The sequence below is a fragment of the Simochromis diagramma genome, unplaced genomic scaffold (genome assembly GCF_900408965.1).
Source record: "Simochromis diagramma unplaced genomic scaffold, fSimDia1.1 OVJJ01000334.1, whole genome shotgun sequence".
NCBI classification, from domain to species: domain Eukaryota; kingdom Metazoa; phylum Chordata; class Actinopteri; order Cichliformes; family Cichlidae; genus Simochromis; species Simochromis diagramma.
The window spans coordinates 571,120-590,830 of NW_024386764.1; the positions used below are offsets into that span (position 1 = coordinate 571,120).

The following is a 19,711-nucleotide window of genomic DNA, read 5'->3' on the forward strand; positions in this document are numbered from 1 at the left end:
ACATCGCATCTTGACACCAGAAATTTCAGGTGATGCCCAGCAGCAGTTATCACTGTCTAAACAGGTTTTCCTGCTTGTGAGATGCAGACCGTAGACATTAGGCTGCAGCCGACACAGCGAATGACTCAGACCGCACGCTCGTGTCATTAGCAAACACCTGATGCTTTTTTGGAGCTTGTTAATCTTTGCAACAACTTTAACAATCATTTGATTTTCCTTTGAAGTCAAACACAAAGACTAAAATCTGGTGGATTCAGAGGATTTCCTGTCTGCTTTTATGGATAGTAACTGAGTCTCTGCGGCTCTGACAGTGTTGAGGTGAGCAGCGTTCATTATCTGTTTCTGACTGGTGCAGCTGAAGCATACAACTGGAAGCTGATCAAGCTTCGTGGAGATGAGTAAATCAATCCCCACTCTGATCACTCGGAGCCGGGGGTGGGTGGGGTCAGGACGACGTGCAGCGTCCAGATCAGCACAGAGCCAATCACAATTAGAACTGCGTGTCTGCTCCGGGCTACACTTATCACTTACCTTCTTATCTCCTACTCTCCTCATTGTTTTCTTGGTTAGTTGATTAATTGTTCAGTCAATTAAAAACCCCAGAATATTAAAAAACATCCATCACATTTCCTCAGAGTCTCTGACATCTTCAGATGACCCAGAACAGCCCAGAGGTGTTCAGCACATACTTTTATATCGCAGGAAACTACATCCAGGTTCATTTGCTGGCTTAAATCCTCACATGACCGATGTCCAATCCAAGTACTGGGTCTAGTGTTTACCTTATAAATGTATGAAGTACGTTTTTGATAAAAACAGATTTATTTCTTAAGTTGCTAAAGTTGATGTCGTTAACCAGCAGGAGACAAACTGTCAGCGCTTTGTGAGGCCAGAGTGTGTCTGCAGGTCTGTCTCTGTAAGGTGTGTGTGTGTGTGTGTGTGTGTGTGTGTGTGTGTGTGTGCGTGTGTGCGTGTGTGTGTGTGCGTGTGTGTGTGTGTGTGTGCGTGTGTGTGTGTGTGTGTGTGATGTACTGAGAACAAGTGAACATGTTTCTGTGTAATAGTGGGCTAATGTAATCAGTAGGATCTGTTGTGGTCTATTAGGAGTCTGCTGCCATCATTTCAGCCACTGTGTCCATAAACTGTAAAAACACATCACACACACACACACACACACACACGCACACACACACACACACACACACACACACACACACACACACACACACACGCACACACACACACACACACACACACACACACACACACACACACACACACACACACACAGATGAAAAACACCCACAGTGTTTCCTGCATGTGGATCTTGGTTCTGCACCTCAGTGTTTGTTGTTCTGTTTGTATTTCTCTCGTCCAGCCGAGCCTCACGTGTGACCAGTAAAGCTTTGGACGCTTCTTTCATGTTATTAATGCAGATAAAAAATCATTTTTCACTCATGTGTGATCAGTTAAAACAAAGGCAGCACCAGTTAGAAAAACGACTTCCTTCCATGTGCAGATTTAGTATATTCATACCAGCAAGTTTGCCAAATGAGTTGACCAGTATGACCGATCTATATCAGGTATATCATTCGTTAACTTTTTTTGTTTAAAAGTCTTAATACGATGTATTAGTTGGTGACCTGAACCTCGGTATCCAAAGCTTTGAGTCAAATATCAAGATGTGTTGACAGAAACTGCTCTGACCGTTCTCGGGAGCTCAGACTGGAGTTTGTAGACGTTCACGGCGTTTCTGTCCTGATAGCGATTCGTCTGTAAGGGCACGAATGTTGGAGCAGGAACCGAAGCGTCCCCATGCTTGGCTTTGGACTGCATGTCTGTGGGGTTGCCATGTCATATTTAGACAGCTACAAAAGTGTTAGCAGTGTTTTCACATGCTGTACGGGACGCTGGTGGGAGCGGCTGAGACGGCGCTTTTCTTTAATCTGGGGCGACAGCTTCCTGCGGCTCTCCACAAAACAGCCTCCCAGCAGGGACAGGCTGTCCTGTGTGTGTGTGTGTGTGTGTGTGTTCACACCATAACATCATGTGCCTTTGCTTTTGTTATGCCAGCCTAATATTCTCTCCTTTAATCCCTCGTTGAACTTTTGAGGGAGGTCTGTGCTGTGTTACCGGGTAAAACTACCGTTTTTGAAGCCAAAGTTGTGTGTTTGCTCATTTATTACGCAAGTATACGTAAAACTGCCTTTAAAATGTTCTCCAGTACTCGGTGTTTACAGAGTGGGAGCCTGCTGGAGGCAGCAGCTATTCCAAGTGGAGCCGCAGGACAAACAACTGATGGATAAAAAAATCAACACAAATGTGTAACGCTTTGACTGATCGGGCTGTCTGAAGGCAAAACCTTTTAGACATCACCGCCTCTTGAGCCGATAGAGTCTGCCTGGGAGGGGCAGGCACTTATGCTACTGCAGGACAGGACTTTGTGTTGCCAGGTTGGTGTAACGGTCACCAGTGGGGCTGCTGGAGCTCGAAGCCGTCTCGGCTGCTGTCCCTCATCCAGAACACCGAGCTCTTCTTGTAGTCTGTTTGAGAGGGAGGCACAGTCGGAAGGCTTGACTCGGAGGCACAGTGCAGGGACAGGCTGGTGGGTCACAGAGGCAGTGAGTACTTGAAAGTACTTCAATGCACCGTGGACCCAATTATGCAGTTTGTGTCGGGAAACTGTAGTTTGTCTTTAAGTCGTACCTCAGACAGATGCAGGCAGACAGGAAGTGCGTATTTTTAGCTTCAGTGTGACTTTGTGAGGATCATTATCTCTGATGTTCATTACAAGTAAACAAGCTCCTGTATGACTGCACAGCGTGCACACGAAGCACAATATTCGTCAGAATCAGACGGCACGCTGGATAAAAAGATGACGTTTTCTCTGCGATATGAAATAAATACCGGACGACCTGAATAGCTCTATTAATCCTTCTAGAATTATTAGGATATTTTATTAGGAGATTCAGTCTGCAGCGGAAATATAAATAATGGTTTAAAAAAATCTGAAGCACACTGAAATTTGAAAGTTGTTTTTTCTTTTCTTTATCGTGTTGTTGTTTCTTTCTGCATCAGTTTGAAGCTCTGTATATACGAAGAGAAGACGCTGTGTAGTTGTCGTTATTGCACCTTCCTATGTGGGAATTTCCTCCACCATCTCCTTCCCTGTGGCGTTAGAGGCAGAGCAGTGAACACAGTACGAGTACGACTGTAATGTGCAGCTCTTCCTCCTCGTCCTGTCTAACCAGGGAGGGAAGGAGAGGTCTGCAGCCCCTCTGGGTAGCAATCTGTCAGCGGGAGATCAGGGAGACTGGTGCACGGCGAGAGAGTGGGCCCACCCAGCCCGTCCCTCTCGCTGTGGGGAGGGCTGTAAGGACACGAGCTGCAGCTTCTCTTTCTCCCTGCTGAGTTTGAGTGTAAAATAACCGGTGTAGCAGGAGGCTCCACTGCTGAGTGCATTACATGGATAAACCGACTCTCAAGTCTCCATTTTTTAGCATCCAAATCTTCCTTTTCTCTGATGTCGCTGTGCACAGAGAGGCTGCACGTCACTGATTTGCAAGTTTGTCAGTAAAGTAACACACAGATTTGTCAGATTTTCAGTTCAATGCATTGTTTTCGTTACTGAGTGTCTCAGGTGACGTTTTATTGTCAGGTAAAATATATATGAGGAAGAAGATGAAGGATTAGGCCATCGCCTGTGAGCAAACACCAGGAAAGAAGAACTCTGCAGCCTCTAGCATCTTCAGTTTAACACAATGAAGAGACCAGGCTCATGGAGGCTGTCAGCTGCTGAATGGGTGAGCTTTAAAGGGAAGGTGCAGAAATCCACCACGTTACAAAAACGGCAGCACACATTTCATTGCCACACTAATCTAGAAACAAAGAAGAAACTCGTGCATCGCTTTCTCTACATCTGTGGAGTGGATCAAATCATAGGTGTAAGAAGTGAAGACAAAGGTCATAAATCAACACAAATGCACTGTATGCTTCTGGGGCCATGTTTCCACCTCCTTTATTGGGCAACATGTTGTAAAATCAATACCTGCTCCAACGGGAGATTTTTCAGGCCTACGGTGTGTGTCAGCTCCAACGTTAACAGCTGGACTGAAACGCGAGACGTCCACCCGACGCCAACACCAAAGCCAGTAGGCTGGTTTGATTCGACGGGACGGACTGCTGTGACGTGTCTTCCTGGTGGAGGTTTTAGTGCTTTAAGTATCAAATACACAAATGTTTGGTCGTGGAGTCCAGAGCAGCGGGGTGTGGTGCATCTCTGAGCGAAGGCTCAGGGAGGATTATGGGATTTCTCCCGATGAAGAGGGATGGGGAGGGGGTGCTGCTGATTTCAAAATGATGCAATTTCAAAGTCAGCTTTTGTTCCATTCATAATCCAACTGTGTGCTATATGGCTGGAAACAGGCCTCAGCAGCATCGTTTGTCCCTGTATGTTAGCGTGTGTCGGTCAGAGCAGCGAGCGCAGGGTGACAGCTGTCCCGTGTGGATTAGCTGTGAGTCTATAATGTGCATGTGCTGTCTTTGTGAGTTAGCAGCCCGACGCCTTAATCCTGGCTTCCAGTTTACTTCCATGAACTCGCATGTTTATAGTAAACCTTCAGTCTCAGGGGAAACTATAAATTGTGACTCATAACCAGCAATTAAAGCTTAACTATAGTTCTAAGCATAAAAATAGTTTCCAAAAAACATAAAGACAGAAGTTTTCTGCAGGAGTACAAGGAGGCGGAGACGTCTAAATGCACGTTTGTATGTTTATATGCCCTGAAGAAATGATCTGTTTGTGGATGAGATGATCTGCAGAGCTCGTCTGGGCTGAGTCTGGTCCGTCGGTTACGTGCCGTACGTCACACGCCTGTAGGTGGACTTTAATGACTGTGAGGCAGACGCTGCCACAGGTGAGCAGCAGGCGTGTCTTCTTTATGTTCACATGATTGTTGTTGCAGCGGGCAGCAAAGATCACAGCATCATTTGGTGTTTCCCTGTTTTCCTGTCGTGTGCCATCTCGTAGGCCCTGAGGTTTCTTTTTGACTCTTCCCTGGGATGTGGAGCAAAATGCGGGGAATGCTTGTGCTCACTGAGGGGGTTCTGGCTGGGTCATGTGATGACATACAGTCAAATGAAAAAGTAATGATCTTTTTCCAATATTTGAACGCAGTGCCTGCAGATAAAGGTCGTTTATGTGTACAACACTGAGCTTTTCCATGATCTTACCACAGTTTCAGTAAATATAAATAGAGAAGTAGCTGCGATGCTTGGAGTCAGGCGCAGTCTTTGTCTCTCTGTCACCTTTTAGCTGAGATCACCTGCAGTAGGCGTTTCACGTAGCTGTTCAGCTGCATGTTTGAGGCTTTTTTATGTTCTTCCAGTTTCTAAAGTGTCCGCACATCAAATGAAAGCTTTAACCAGACCATTCCTTGTTTTTCAACCACTCCTGAGTGGATTTGTTAGTGCGCTTACATCCACCTCCGATTAAAGATCAGCTTTCAGACAGATGGCCTCACATTATCTTTAGAATTCATAGTTGAGTTGACTTCAAGCTGCCCAGTCCCCGAGGCAGCAAAGCCAGTCTGATTCCCAGCACCATGCTTCACAGATGGTGTGCTGTTTCTCCGTGGCTCTGCTGTGTGACGCGTCCCACCTGCCTCTCCCTGAGGATGAGCTCATCTTTGGCACCAAATCTGGATCGATCCATCTTTGCTGAACTGCATTAACACATTTGATTATTCTTTCAAAGAAATCATCCATTCAAATATTAATATCTTAAAAATAAGAGCCAGAACCATCAAACTCTCATCAGACAATACAAAACATACTGGTGCGTATTTTCTCATTCAAACTTGTTGTTTAGACACAGGCTGCAACCAAACTCCTCAGCCTTCTGTTCTCTGTATATGTCTCATTCATTATTTAACACATTTTTTATAAGATAATATACATTTCCTAACAGGTAATTCAGCTGATATCCACTTAATTACAGTAGACTAAGGCCTTGGTTGTACTGTTTTCTTTTACCATTGATGTGTGACAGCTGCTGTGTCTGAGGTTAGCTGCCCACATCCTTTCAATTGGTTTGTGGGTTGCCAGGTTGCACTAAAAGATAAGTATGATAACTATGTGTAGAGTTGATTGCATAGGCAATGGCAACATGGGTAACATGAAATAAACATCTGTATCTTCCAGATATTCAAAGTCAAATTTGAGGGCAGACAAAGAGCTCAGACTGAGGGTCAGACTTACAGACTTCCACTCTGATTATAGTGTTTGATCTGAGGGTTGATGAATGTGCACATTTTCTATGTGGCTAATTCGTTTTATTATATTTAATTAATTATTTGAATTCTTATATTAAATACAGAATATTGATTTTCTGTCGCATTTGTTTGAGTCTATACACACACACACACACACACACACACACACACATATATATATATATATATATATATACATATATATATATTAGGGGTGCAACGATATTCGTATCGATATTGAACCGTTCGATACAGTGCTTTCGGTTCGGTACGCATATGTATCGAACAATACAACATTTGTCATTTATTTTATCAATTTTCCTTCTGACGATGCTGTCTGTGTGGAGCGCTCAGTGAATCTGTGTTCGACTACTCCGCCCAGGCTGCACTGTCGAGTGCAGATCCACTGAGCGCTCCACACAGACAGCATAGTCAGAAGGAAGAGCGCAGGGCAAGCTAGCGAGACAGAAGTTAAGCTCTCCTTGCAAGACGGACCTCCCCCACCCTCATTCAGATCTGGCGTTTGGAATTATTTTGGTTTTCATGTGACGTATGACCCTGAAGGTAAGCGAGTCATGGACTAAAGTAAAACAGTATGTTGGATGTGCCATGCAATGCTCAATTACATGGGTGGGAACTAGTGTGTTAGCGCAGTTAGCTCGTTAACGTGTTGGCCGTCTAGCCCCATGCACAGAGCGATCGGTGGTAGCTCGTTAACGGAGATTTGCCGTGTTGTGGCGTTAAGGTCATTTCAACGAGATTAACCTGAAAGCACTAGTGGGAACACAACGAATATGACTGCACATTTACGCCGACATCATCCTAGTGCAAAGACAAGTGGAAGCAGACAAAAAAAAGCAAGCATGCTACTAACTTTAGCCGAGTCATTTAGACAGCTGTTAGCACATGATTCTCCTTATGCTGCTGAGAATATAGCCCAGAAGAAGCGGATAGTATAGCTTTTATTTTGGAGTCGGGCTACCAAAATCTATCTCTGCCCTGCCCGTCGGGCTATTGTAGGAAAAATATATGTCAATGCTTTTGCATTCTTTCAGAAATGTAGCTGGGTAATTATGTCATTGGCATCGGTGAGCCACTGTCAATATGTGACATATTGAAGTCGCGTTTGAATTTGCGCTTGTTTTTTTGCTTTCACTTTGCAATCGTGCGAACTGTGTATAGAGAGCGACAGCACTGATCTGTGAGTGATGATAATTTGTGCACCAATTCCTCTGACATCGTCTTATTAATCGTAGCTACTATGCAAACATGACAAGTGAAATCTCCCGCAGCAAGCTTAAACATGTGAGAGGTTGATCGCGCAGAGAATCGCTGAGCTTATGTGAGTGAGCGTGTAAAAGCATTTCAGTTCTGCTGAGCCAAATAAGACAGGTCAGGGTGAAGAAGTGACAGCCAAAGAAAAGCTTACAACAAAACGGAGAAGTTATGACAAATCAGACTATAAGGCAAAAAGAAAGTGGCAGCTTATGGTTTCATGGACAAAAGAATTTCTGTGGCTGCAATATGATGAGCTAATAACCAGGGCTGCACATAAGTGGTCCGCAGGTGCGCATTCGCTGTCAAAATAAAAAACGCGCACAAGGGTTAGGGTTAAATTTAAAAACTGTACTTTTGAGTTAAAATATATATTTATAATTTTAATAAATGACATTAAAAATGCATGAACATGTTTTTGTATCGAAAAAATATCGAACCGTGACACCAAAGTATCGAACCGAACCGTGAATTTTGTGTATCGTTGCACCCCTAATATATATATATATATATATATATATATATATATATATATATATATATATATATATGTGTGTGTGTGTGTGTATAATACTTTGGGAGGAAAACTGTTTTCCATGGATTTTTTCAGTTCATGTTTACTCTTACACGTTGCTGGTTACACGTTGCTGGTTACACGTTGCTGGTTACACGTTGCTTTGACATGTATGTAAACTGGATTAAGCATTAAAATTAGACGTGTAAATCCTGTTATATTAGCGTAGCATGATGAAGCTTAATATTTGTATATTATACTATATCATGACTTAGAACAAAGATTGATTATTCTAACTGAAACCCACCACAGCGGTTTAAAGCGATTACTATGGAAAACAAACACATTTACTCACCAACTCTGTTCGACTGCTGTAACCTGATTTGTCTGCAGTGCTTCTCATTAACATCCTGTTTAGTTTTAGATATGTAACAAGAACAAAATCAGCTGTACACACATAATACACAATCTTTCAAATAACGGACTGATGTTTGTGAAATTATGATGCATTTGTGAATGTGTTTTAACAATGTAAATATGCACATGTACAGACAGATACATTTAATAATCATGAAAATTCTGTTTTATTACATTTACAGTGATTTTACGTTAATTTAATTCAATTCAATTCAATTTTATTTATATAGCGCCAAATCACAACAAAAGTCGCCTCAAGGCGCTTCATAGATACAGAGAAAAACCCAACAATCATATGACCCCCTATGAGCAGCACTTTGGCGACAGTGGGAAGGAAAAACCCCCTTTTAACAGGAAGAAACCTCCGGCAGAACCAGGCTCAGGGAGGGGCGGGGCCATCTGCTGTGATTGGTTGGGGTGAGAGAAGGAAGACAGGATAAAGACATGCTGTGGAAGAGAGACAGAGGTTAATAACAGATATGATTCAGTGCAGAGAGGTCTGTTAATACATTTGAAATGTAAAATCAGTCTATTTATGTAAATTTAATGATGTTCTAGAAGAACAGTACAAAACTAAAATACACAGTGCAATACTTTTATATGACAGTTTATTTGTACAGTGCGGCTCAGAGTGCATCTCTGTTTTGGGGCAAACATTCACTCCGCCTTCAGCTGCAGCGACTAAAGCCGATCAGATTGTGCAGTAATTATTTTCTTTAGGTCTCAACTTAGTTTTTCTTTCTGACAAAGGAGCAACAGTAAAAAACACAACAATGACTGATTTGATTTAGCAGAGGTCTGAAAGCCAAAGCACGGATTATTATGGATTATGGATTATGACTCCAAACAGAATAGAAATGTAAGATATGTTTAAAAAAATAAATAAATATATAAATAAGTAAAGCCTAAACACATGCAGTGTGTAAGACGTTGTGAGTGTAAGAGCAGCAGGGGCGTAAATGTGAGGAAATTAAAGAGCAAAACAAGCAGCTGGAGCCTGGATTAGAGACGTCTGGGCCAAAATGTGATGACACTGTGTTTAGTCCAGTTTGGCCTCAGTGAGTCTGACGGAGAACAAAATGAAGCAGAAATATTTGTTCCATCACCTGAAAAAAGCAGCGAGCAGGCTTTTAATGTCTCGCACAGACGAGGACAACAGAGCTGAAGTTCTTTTAATGCAACACATGTGAATCAAAGCCAACTTTAAGTTCACCCACTGTCTTCAAGCAGACAAAACTGTTAATACTTTGTGCTTTAATTGGTTTTTTGCTTCATTAATTCAGATTTTTGTATTAAGCATCAAATCTAATGGGAAAGCCGATGATTGCAGTAGCATCCACCAGAAAATGATCACCTGCTCTGCTGCTTCCCTCAGCTTAAGTGAGCTTATTCCTGTTTTGAGTTGTCAGTGGTGAAGCACTGCACAGTACCTGCTCAGCACCAACAAAGCAGAAATACACAGAAAGTCACTGGTGTGGCCCTAATGCACCGAGGCACAAAGTGCAGAGATGGAGGAGCTGCAGCTTCATGCAGTTTTCCTCTTAGCCAGGTCCCTTACACCAGCGGTCTCCAACCTTTTTTTGCGCCACGGACCGGTTTATGCCCGACAATATTTTCACGGACCGGCCTTTAAGGTGTCGCGGATAAATACAACAAAAATAAAACTAGTACCGGTACCGAAAAAAGAAGATTTATTCATAACACACGTGAAAAGACCCAGGAAAACTGAGTTAACGATCAAAACGATAACAAAATAACGCTGAAAACCGATAAAAACCCTGAAAACGATACATTTCACACCTGAGCCTCAACTCTCGCGGCCCGGTACCAAACGACTCACGGACCGGTACCGGTCCGAGGCCCGGGGGTTGGGGACCGCTGCCTTACACTAACCACACCAGAACCAGATATTATTTGTTATCCAGGTCAATCCTGAGAAAACACACAGTCTTAAAAGATAATAATACGACAGAGCAGTGTTAAAAAGATTTTGAGGCGTCGATCCAAATAGAGATGCCCAAACTTCACTCGGTCCCCGTTGGATGTTATCAGAGTCGTCCTGGTCAGGTGCCTGAATCACCTCAACTTCCTTTCGTTGCAAAGAAGCTGCAACGAAAGATAAGCAGACTTATCTCTAATTGAAGCTTCAGTCACTCTTTACAGGAAGCAACTTCCCACTGCTTGTATGCTGCATCTGTGATTAACATCTCATTTAAGTCTTCAGGTTCATGTTATAAATTGGAGTTTGAAATCACTCATCTGAGGATTTAAACTATGCAAAATGTGTCTGTTTAGCTCATTCTTACAGAAACATAACAGCTGTAGCTGGTTACAGTGTAGAGAGAGGTTGGAGGGCAATGTGATGACCCAGCAACTGAACATACACCAGTCATCAGTGAGGTGATTTCACATTTTGGAACAAAGAGCAAATCATAGCTTAGCTCAATATGTCCAACTCAGTATCAGAGGTTCAAGCCAATGATGAATCTTAGTTCCTCAGGTCGATCAACTCTGCTGCTGTAACACACATTTATGTTGTGCATCTTTTTAAGTACAGTGGATGTCACGAACTGCACGGTGTACAAAAGGAAAAAATGCTATTGAAGATGGCCGACTGAACGGTGAGGCGGCGGCTGAACAGTGAGGCGGCGCGTGCTCTGTGCAGCAGCCGGGCTGCAATAACCAGCAGTCAGCTGATTTTCATCAGTAATTACTGAGCTGATTGATTCGGGCTCTGTGAGACCGCAGAGACGTGTGAGACCAGATAGTAGAAACAGAAAATCAGAAAGTCTGCAAATATTCATCTAGTTAAAACAGAAAACGTAGAAAGAAACGATGCACCGTGTTCTGTTCTTGTTAATCTGAAGTGCTGAAAAGGTTACATGCATGAAGTCTTTTATTACAGCTCGGGGTCCCCACCAACCATCAGTGTGCAGAGGTGCTCGGACAGCAGCCCGAACAGGAAGTCCACTGCTCGGCTGTATTTAAAAAGCCATCACACAGGCCCTCAGGTGCTGTCACACCGTTTATCTCTGTGATGAATTCGGCTTCTCCGTCCCTCCCAGCACTGCAATCGATTTTCTCCAGAACCTAGACTTATGTCATTTACTCCCCCAGGATCATATTCAGAGCAAGAACACACAGCTATCATCCCGTTTACATCATATAACCTGATCGCATACTGCCTGAACCCTCTCAGGTTTCTGCCTCACAGATTTCCCTGAAGCGTTTTCCTTGGGTGTTTGCAGCCCAGAGGAAAACGGAGGGGAGAAGATGTTTGCCCTCACAATGACTCCACATGTCTGCTCCTGAGCTAGATTAAAGCTTTACTTCACATGAAACTCTTTTAAGTCTAAAGAGAAAGTCGGGAGGTTATGGAGGGGGAGAGGAGCAGGGGGAGGGAGCAGGGGGAGGACCTGTGAATGGCTTCATTAACACGAGGAGATGGGTTCATTAACACCCAGCAGCCCTGCTGAAAGGAGAGTCCCACTGTTAGACTGGGGAGGAACAAGGCATGCAACGCACGTGTGTGAGTGTGTGAGTGTGTGTGAGAGTGTGTGTGTGTGTGAGTGTGAGTGTGTGTGTGTGTGTGTGAGTGTGAGTGTGTGTGTGTGAGTGTGAGTGTGTGTGTGTGTGTGTGAGTGTGAGTGTGTGTGTGTGAGTGTGTGTGTGAGAGTGTGTTGGCAGGTGCAGGAGGTGATAATTGGTAGTAGTCTCATGTTTGCTCAGGCACAGATCTAAAAGTAGAGATCTTCACTGTCTCGTTGGCTTTGAGAGTCCAGATTCCCCCGTGGCCGTCTGTGTGCGTCTCTCTTCTTTCTTTCGTTCCTCTCTCCGTCTCCTGCGTCCAACCCTTTTTCTCTCTCTGACGGGGAATAGATGGCCTTGAGTGAAGAATTTTAACTGGCACTGCTCTTGATGCAGGGCTGTGTGGAAATGGAAGAAAAGTTGCTGAACAGTATGTGGCAGTTTCACAAAGCCAGACTTCTCTTCAAAGAAATGCACTCTGCTATAGTGCTGCCATGATCCAACAGCCCATGACCAAAAGTCTGTGCAGCTTTTCTTATTTTCTGTGTTCTCTTGCCAGACTAGCTTCACCGGATGAGTTGGTGTTAAGCTTTAAATTTTGCTGAAAATCGTTGACCAGGGGAATTAAGAGTCCTGGAATTTCTTTTATTTTTTTTGCCAAATTATTGACGATTACTGATCAAAGAGAAAAGAATTAATTGATCATTGTAATTGCATCTGAATGTGTTAGATGAATACGAAAGACTCCTGTAGGTTATGAACATATGAACATGAACAAGTTACAAAATCATACCAACACTTCACTTTTTCTTAAATGTCTGTCTGTATCTGTCTGAAGGCAGTTTGTATCGTAAGGTAAAGTCTGCAATATCAGAGAGGATAGAAAGGCCCTGCAGGAAAACCAGGCTCAGTGAGGGGCAGCTACCTACTGCAATCAGCTGTGTGTGCGTGTGTGTGTGTGTGTGTGTGTGCGTGTGTGTGTGCGTGTGCGTGTGTGTGTGTGTGAGTGTGTGTGTGTGTGTGTGCGTGTGTGTGTGTGTGAGTGTGTGTGTGTGAGTGTGCGTGTGTGTGTGTGCGTGCGTGCGCGTGCGTGGTTGACAAATGAGAGAAAAACAATTTTTATATCTTGTGAGGAAAATACAAACACAAGTAGTCATACATGGAGATGCACATTGCAGAGTTTGCACAGTTCGAACAAGCTTGAAATCAGCGTTTGGTGAAGTCGCCTTCATTCTGCACACAGCCTGAACTCTCAGAGGAAGCTTCCAGCAGTTTCATCCATACGTCCGTTTGCTTCTTGAAGGACATTCAAAGCTTTTCTTTGGATGTTTGGTGCCTTTTGTTATGTTCTGTGTCGAGCTGATCCCACACGGCTTCAGTAATGTTAATAATGCAGTAACGGCCCCGGCTGTGAGGAGGCAGGCCCATAACCGATACTGTTATACTGGGATTACTGGGGTTTTTGTTTCGATCCACATCAGTTTCTTTGATCAAAAACAAAGGCGCTGCCAGTCTTTCTTATGGACACAGCTTTCATATACTGGTTATCTGCTGTACATAGTTTGTGGGGTTTCACGTTTTTGGTGCAAAAATACTGATTTATTCCTTTTAAGCTGTGTTATCTTTGGCAGAAGAAAAACATTCCTCTGAAAACAGTCAGGTACAAGAACTGGACTGAAAATGAGGGAAAGCAGCCAATTTCCAAAGAAAACACCTGGAAATCTACTGATTGTGACCACTTCCACAAATGAGTCTGGCTCCACAGAAGCAAAATATGAAAAAATGAGTTTTGTTTATTTTCAAACGTATGTCTTTACAGCACCAGACCCATTCTCATTGCAGGATATGAAACACTGCTGTTATGCACAGAGCTTGTACCAGTGCCGTGTGCAAAGTTGGAGTCAAGAGTTAATTGTTCTTTGTTAGAAACAAAAAGGTCTATATTAAGTGATTGCAGGGTGGTGGTGAAGTCACAAGCTTGCCCACTGTTTAAATATGACTCCAAGCATCCCTGTAAGGCAAGTCAGGAGTAGCAGTCACACTGTTGCCTGTTGTGTGTGTCAGGCACTGCAGGAAAAGGAGACCTTAATATCATGTGTGACAAAACATCGTAGCAATGGGGACACTGCAGGGTTGAAATGAAGCCCCTGAACAGTGAGTGCTGCTTTAGGAAAAACTATAACATTCATACATGTCCTTACTGAGAAAACCATCTTCACAGCATCTCACCATCTCACCAACTTTCTCAAGGACGTTCCCCACAGTTAACAAATGTATTAGTTTGACATACAAGCCACTGCTGGTATCCTGCTTCTATTCAGAATAGAAAGGCAGGTGGGTTTTGCTAGAAGTGATCTAGCTAACCACTGCAGGGTGGTGCAGTGGTTAGCATCGTTGCCTCACAGTAAGAGGGTCCTGAGTTCAATGCCACCATCTAGCTGTAGAGTTTGCATGTTCTCCCTGTGTTTACGCTGGTTCTCTCCGGACACAGGCTCCTCCCACAGGCCAAAGACATGCGATTTGTGGGATTAGTTGGCAACCTGGCAGGGTGTGCCCGCCCCTCGCCCTGTGGCTGCTGGGATAGGCGCCAGCGACCCTCACAAGGATAAGTGGAAGAGAATGGATGGAAAAGCGAAGAAGCTGAAATAAAAGAATTATTCATTTATACCCCTGGGAGAGCGCTTAGATCAGCAGGCCAAATGCTCCTGGTGCGACCTAGATCTCGGCTCAAGACCAGATGTGACCGCGCGTTCGCCGCTGTCGCACCATACCTCTGGAATAACCTCCCTCTAGCTATTCGGGCGTCTGATTCAATTCAATCTTTTAAATCTCGATTAAAACGTATTTGTTTAGCCTTGCTTTCCCCGCCTCCTCGAACCCGCATTTTTGGTGTACTGTAAGTTATCTTTTTCGCTTTATTAATATTTATAATGTTTTAACCTTCAGCCTTTCGGGTTGTGCCTACTACACCTGGTGTATTATTGGTTAGTTATGTCACCCGCCTGTTAGTATATTTTATTTGTGTTTTGTGTTTGTATTTATTATTGCTCTAACTCGTTCTGTGAAGCACTTTGGCATACCTGTGGTTTTTTAAATGTGCTATATAAATAAAATTGTATTGTAAGAACGTGAAAGGAAAGGCAGGACTCGTGGTCCGGATGATGGACATCATGTGGCAAACATGGTGGAGGCAATGTGACGATATGTGAATTTACTAATGGAGCGGGGTCACCTGCTGTATTTTTGGGGTTGACTCATAGTTCAGTTTAATAAGGACCCAAACATACTGTGAAAGCAAGCCAAGAGCTTCTTAAGCTATGTAAGCAATAGCTTTATTTGTTTAAGGCCAAGTCTGACGGATGACGGAGTTAATGTTGGATGATTCATGATAATAACAACTGCATTGTTTTTCTTGGCCTTAGTGCATTAATTATCCTGTAATCTGGTTGTGTTCTCAGCCACATGGGATTTCTTCTTGTTTAACATCATTTGTGGTAAATTAGAAGTTTTTCCAAACAACGAGTGATGGTCTACTTCAAGGGATAATCTCGTCCCTTTCTGCTGTGCCAGATATTTTAATTTTGTCTATCTTTCTTTGAACACTACATGTAGGGAACTTCATGCTGTGCAGTGCAGGGAACAGCTGTAATTGGCAAACGCAGGCATGTGGTCAGGTGCTGATTTGCTTTTGCTGTGGGTACTGTTGGTGGAGAGCACATTTTCACTATCATTTAACTGCGTGACGCTAACATTGTGATCCAGATTAAAAGCACTCATCAGGGGACATTTTATATTTCCATGTAAATAACCAACAATACTGGAGAGAGAGTCCAGATGTTACCTGTGAGTAACCACGTGACGACGAACTCACTTTTAAATATGAATCCTGGACCAGGCTCAGGGAGCGGCAGCCATCTGCCGTTACCTGTGTGTGGTGAGAAGGAAACAGTGGACCTGAATAAAGCCAGGAAGTATGATCTGAACTAGTATGTTCAAAAGAAACGGATCATGAAGAATCGGATAAACAACGAGTTTTAAAATCTTTAAACCATGAAATATTAAGCTGTGGCATTTAGCCCTAATAAACACGAGTCTAAATCACCTGTTGTCTCATTAAAACAAAAAGATTACCAGTATGAGTAAATGTAACCATTTTTAAGCAGTTTCTATATGGATGTCTGTGTATATGTCTATGTATGAAAACTGTGTCATTTTATAGGAAAAGGGTGGCAGTCATTATAGTCCACTAAGGTAAATATGCTTGAGGATGAGTGTGCATGTCCCCACTATCTCCAGTGACTCTCCAGTGTTTGTCCCGACGCTGCAGCCACTCGTCCGTGCTCCGGTTTATTAGAAACGAGGCTGAGTGGGTGGATCAGCCTGAACATGGCGGCGTGCTCTGCTTTAAGCCACTCGGCTAATCTGTCTGTTTGCATTTCTAATTTGTGTGTGCGTGTGTGTCTGATCAATGCAGGCACTGATCACAGCCTTCACATGGAGAGTTCATGTGATCGCTGGTTTTGTTTTGTCTCAGTCGACACACAGCAGAGCTGAGCCACCTCTGTTTAAACTGAATCACAATAAAAAGAACGAAGGACCTGAAGACGAGCAAATGTTCCTGACTCACTGTTGAAGGCAGTGAAAACACCTGTAAAGCACAATGACAGCAGATGATTAATATGATTCAGCTTCAGAGTAATTGGTTTGCCTGTTGTGCTGTTATAAATGGACAGTTCCTGGAATCGCTCTATTACAAGCGAATTGGAAAACACACTCTCTGACCGCAGGTCCAGTGACCAGCCTGATTTCTCCCGAGGCTATTTTGTGGTTCCATCCTGGCGCTGTTACAATTAAATAAAGCAGCATAATGAAGTAAATCTCATTTAGCTGTGAGAGTCCACCAAGACAATCAGCAGTTGTCGCAGATTTGCGCTACAGATATCGATTGTCTGTCCAACACTGTAGGAATAACAGATGGGAGCTCTGGTTAAGATGAGGCTTTCCTTAAACCACTTCACTCTGCAGCAAGCTCTCCTCATTTCACTCAGTGTGTGCCTGTGTGTGAATGATGGAAAAGCCACCGTAAAGCAGATTTATATCACAGTCATAAAGCTGATTTATATCAGTGAACAAGTCAGCGATTGAGTGTTAGTGTTAATTTATGCTAATGCACTACTGCAGAATTCACTAACAGGGCTCGCAAAATTTCAAACCCCCTGGTAGCCCTTCGGGCAGGCACTCTTCAGTTTTTGGTAGCCCAAAATAAATTTAAGTAGCCCGAATAAAAAAGAGAACAATGTTTTCAAAGAGACAATGATGTTTTGTTTCCTTTACAATATTATATACTAAATTATATTGTAAAGGAAACAAAACATAAATCAAAAAATTGTTCAAACACAAATTACAACAACTGTATAAAAATTCCAATCAACTCAAATTGGTTCTAATTGAACAGTGTGCTGTTTGGACTGAGCCCTCCTCACCTCCCAGCCTTATATATTAAGAACATATCGTATTTTCCGCACTATAAGGCGCACTTAAAATCCTTTAATTTTCTCAAAAACCATCAGTGCATCTTATGTATGAATTCTGGTTGTGCTTACTACCTCGAACCGATTTTATGTGGTACACGGCGCTCAAAACTGTCAAAAATGTTTTAGTCTGACTTTGCTGAGCTACGAAGCCGCACCGCTTGATGGATTGTTGGAGCATTAAAGCTACCGTAATCAGGAGCCTCGCGGAGTAATCTGGTTCCTAAACTCCGTCCTGTTCAGGTCCCAAAGTCAAACGAACACTGCAGCATCACTGAGAGTTAAAACCTAAATTCTTTCATCTGTAATAAAATCATCAGCGTTGCTGCTTTACCAGGTGTAACAATGAAGTTTAACATCCAGGCATCCATGAAAACAGAATTTATTACATTTAACAGAGTTAGAAGTTAGCAGGAAGTTAGCTCGCTAGCTTCCACCTAACCATGATATAGCATGTTCTGACTGAGAGATTTCTGAATAAATTCAAACGTACAGCTCTGCTGTCACTTCCAATATAAATGAAGACAGAAAACTAAACAGCAGTGACGTTTGTAGGGTTACTGAAGTTGGACTAGCTGGTATATAATGATGTGCTACGTGACCGCTAACGACACAGCTATGTTAGCCTAGCATAAACACAGTGAAGCTGGAGGATGAAGCTAACTTTTTTCCACTCGATAAAAGTTAACGTGAAGGTTCCTGATGGTTAGAGACAAATGCAATCGCATGGCAGGATGCTGTAAACGGGCCAAACTTCAGTCAGGAGAACAACTGAGATAATCCATCCACAACACGAGGTTAGTCATTAATATACTGCAACAACATGGGAACAGAGCAGCTGCCAGAGGATTCAGCATTAATGAATCAATGGTACAGAAGAGAAGGAAGCAAGATTTAGTTGAGTAAAGTTTGACTTATCTGACTGTTTTGTTTCGCTTAATGCGCCTTATGGTCTGAAAAATACGGTATTATGTATATTATTTTCTTCGACTCCAAGTACCCAAGGAAGCACAGTGCAGGGAACAAACTGCACATGGCAGCTTCAGTAATCCCATGCTGAAAAAAGCACCTGGCTTTACAATTTTGTAACCCATTGGCTAACTTAGCCTCTGGGAGCAATGGCCAATTTATCAGGTCTTCTGTTGGAGCCAGCAGATATTCAGGGCAAGATTTCAGCACACACTTCCCCCATTACCCCCCGAATACAAACGTTAAATGGCCTGCATTTGTATAGCGCTTTTCTAGTCCCTAAGGACCCCAAAGCGCTTCACACTACATTCACCCATTCATTCACACACTGGTGATGGCAGCTACATTGTAGCCACAGCCACCCTGGGGCGCACTGACAGAGGCGAGGCTGCCGGACACTGGCGCCACCGGGCCCTCTGACCACCACCAGTAGGCAACGGGGTTAGTATCTTGCCCAAGGATATTTGGCATGCAGCCAGGAGGCAGCCTGGGATCGAACCACCGACCTTCTGATTAGTGGCTGACCTGCTCTGCCACCTGAGCTGCAGCCAGAGTAGTAACATGCAGAGTAGTACAAAAATGAACCTAATTCCTAAAAGTGTGGGGTTTTGGTGCCCCTAGGTGTCTCCATCCCAAAGGCCAGTTCTGTTTGTATGCTAACAAAGCCTCGATGATGCAGTTTAAGACCAAGCCTTCAACCCCCCACCACCAACAAAACACTGGATTTAAAAAAATTGGCTTGACCCCCAAGGAAAGGTGTTCAGATCCAGAACACCAGCAGTAACAGAATCAAGAAAAGACAGCACGCTGGTGTAAGAGATGGGATTGTTAACCAAACATACAGTACAGACAGATACAGGAATTAGCTTCAGTATGGTATAGCTATCTCAGGGGCCTATGATGTGAGAGGCATTTAGACACAGTTTCTGAATTTTAACATGAAAAGAATACACAAAGCCAGCATACATCGCCCACTGTTTAAATGAGAGAACAGAGGAAACATGACTGAAAGCTAGAAATATAAATCCTTTCATTTAAGGATGCCAGAACAAAACCCTTTCATTACATTAAGCATACTGCAGTTGCTTTACAGCATCCAAACTGATTAAAAATGTATGAAGAGCAGCGACAGAAAACAGGCCGGCTTCTTTGTAAAGCTGCCTGTTTGCTGGACTGCAGCCATGTGTGAAGTGTGTTTAAGGAGA

General features: G+C 43.3%; 1 protein-coding gene and 1 long non-coding RNA gene across 2 annotated transcripts in view; both read left to right on the top strand.

Moving 5' to 3' along the window:
* LOC120732609 (cadherin-2-like) overlaps nt 1-19,711 on the top strand; it is a 100,724-nt gene that overhangs the window by 17,573 nt on the left and 63,440 nt on the right. The window lies entirely within an intron of this gene.
* Nucleotides 1,724-13,046, top strand: LOC120732632. Its single transcript, XR_005695617.1, has 3 exons — nt 1,724-1,734; nt 11,227-11,232; nt 11,417-13,046. It is a non-coding gene; the product is annotated as an uncharacterized LOC120732632 (long non-coding RNA).